This window comes from Rhineura floridana, chromosome 5 (assembly GCF_030035675.1).
Source record: "Rhineura floridana isolate rRhiFlo1 chromosome 5, rRhiFlo1.hap2, whole genome shotgun sequence".
In the NCBI taxonomy this organism is placed as follows: Eukaryota; Metazoa; Chordata; class Lepidosauria; order Squamata; family Rhineuridae; genus Rhineura; species Rhineura floridana.
This window is the reverse complement of record NC_084484.1, coordinates 40,472,376-40,475,099: the sequence shown is the minus strand read 5'-3', so window position 1 is coordinate 40,475,099 and position 2,724 is coordinate 40,472,376.

Below are 2,724 nucleotides of genomic sequence, written 5' to 3'. Positions count from 1 at the left end.
GTCAGAACATTTAGCCCAGTACTGTGAACTCAGTTGGGCAGTGGCTCTCCAAGATCTCGGGCACAGGGTTTGTCACACTCTACTTAAGATCATTGAGGAGAAGGGCTATAGCTCAGTGGCAGAGAGTCTGCTTTGAATGTAGAAGGTCCCAGGTTCAATCCCTGGCACCTCCAAGTAGGGCTGGGAAAGTTCCCTGACTGAAACCCTGGTGCCAGGAGCTGCTGCCAGTCAGTGTGAACAGTACTGAGCTAGATGGACCAATGATCTGACTCAGCATAAGCCGTTTTCTATGTTCCTATGTCACCCAGGGGAGCTTCATGGATGAGTGGGGAGTTCAACTTAGATCTCCATATTCCTCATTCAGCACTCTAATCATGATGGCACACTGTCTCTTATAACAGCTCCATCTAGGGTTGCCAGGTCCATGGCCTGAGACTGATCCTGTATCTTTAGGAGAAGAGAAAGTCAGCCAAGTGCAGGTGTTCTTGCAACTCTGTAATGAGAAAAACAACAAGGTGGAATCCTCTCTTCCCCCTGCACACCTTTTAAAGATACAGAAGACCTCTTGGTTGCCAGGCCCAGCCTCCAAGAGGACTTCTGTATATTTAAAAGTTGGGCAGGGGGAAGGGAGAATTCCACCTTGTGGTTTTTCCCATTACAGTGTTGCAAGAACACCTGCACTTGGCTGACTTTCTCTTCTCCTAAAGATACAGGATCAGTCTCAGGCCATGGACCTGGCAACTCTAGCTACATCCTATTCATACTTACTCAGAAACAGAGGAAAGGCCATAGCTTGGTGGTAAAGCACATGTTTTGCATTGAAAAGGTCCCAGGTTCAGTCCTGTCATCTCTAGGTAGGGTGGCTGGGAGAGAGCCGTTTCTGAAACCCTGGAGAGCCATGGCCGGTCTGGGTAGGCAGTGCTGTACTAGATGGACCAATGGTCTGACTCAGTATAAGACTCTATTGGTGGCTTCAACAAACCAGAAGGGCAAGAGAGACTGGATAAAATGGGGCCTGTCATGCCTAGAGTCATCAGAACCTTATAATAGAAGTGTGGGGAACCTTTGGCCAGATGCTGCTGAACTACAAGTCCCATAATCTCCAGGCATTGGCCATGCTTGCTGGGGCTGATGGGGACTGCAGCTCTGCAACATCTGGAGGGGCAAAGGTCCCCCATACCTGATCTAATGAAGTGAAAGTTGGAGTCCCTGCGCATTCACAGGCCAGGGCTGTATGTTGCACTTGCCACAGGGAAGCAGTGGCCCTTTAGCAAGTTTCCAACTGTCTAGTATGGGGGGGCTCCCAAAATCCCAGGGCCACATATGGCTCTCAGCAGGTGCAAAGAGGTGCCTTATACTGGGTTTGGCACTAGCCCTGCCTACCACCGTCTCCAGCCCTTGTCAGATTACGCCCAAGGAAATGCAGTCCTTGACAGAAGGGAAAAAAGATTCCCCATCTCATTTAGCCTCATTTCCTACCCTGTCTGAGCATGTGAAGGGGAGTGTGTGTGTGTGCGCACGTGCGTGGCGCTCCCTCCCTGGCATTTTGCCTTTACCAGGTCAACAGTCCTGCATAAGTTTGAGAGTGAAGGTCTAAAGTGGGGAGTCTACTAATTGAGGTTCTCCATGGAATTTAGAACCAGTTCCTAAACAAAACAGCTCCTTTCTGGTTTCTAGACAAAACACTAATGCCCACCTACCTACATTGGTTTTGGGAGACTGTACTTTGTACAGCATTCTGGGAGTAGTTCTGCTTCATGTAAAGTACTTTTAGGCGTCCTCTCATGGGAGAATTGAGAAAGTGGTCCAAGGGCTGAGATGGTAGATTGCACTTAGGTCACCCACATGCACCTCATACATTTAAAGCACTCTTGTACTACTTGAACAGTTATGGAGGCCCCTGGGAACTGTAGTTTGTTGAGGTGCTGGGAACTGTAGCTCTGTGAGATCAGCATCCTTAACAAACTACAGTTCCCAGGCTTCTTTGGGGGGAAGACATGTCTGTTAAAGGGGCATGATACTGCCTTGCATGTATGGTGTGGGTGTGACATCATCACATGTGTATCCTTGCATGCATGCAGGCAGTTTTAAAATGTATATCTCACCCTTTGACCTAAGACTCCAGGATGTGTTACAAAATAAATCCATTAAACCATAAACATGAAAACAAACAAAAATGACAATGCTAACAAAATAAAACCACTCTGCCAATTTCTGGGATCTAGGCGCTCCTCCACATTAAACAAGCCTGATGGAAAAGCAAGTGTTCAGGAGGTGCCTAACGCTGCCAGCTGAATCTTGAGGTTGGGGTGGGACCGTGTGCTTTCCACAACCGGAGTTTTATTAAGGAGAAAACACTCTGGACCTCTGCATGTAGCTTTGGACAAATCATTTAGGGCTGATATACTATAGGAGAATTTAAACAACTTTCAAACATTTGAATTAGTATAGGCCTAGATGAAGAAACACCCAGAAAAAGCAGGCTTAGAGCTGGACCGTGTGATGCAGGAGATCTGTGACAGAATCTCCTGACGTATTTTCTTTTTATCAGAAGTAGCCATGGGAGGGGGGGGGGTCAGTGTGCATCAGGGCTATGGCAGTGGGAGAGGAAGAGTTAAGTTCTAATCAAAATCATTCCAGAAGCTGTTATTGGTTACAGTGGGGAGCAAGATGGATACTTACAGTACCTGTCTTCCCCTTCCACTCCCCTGACCCCCCCATCTC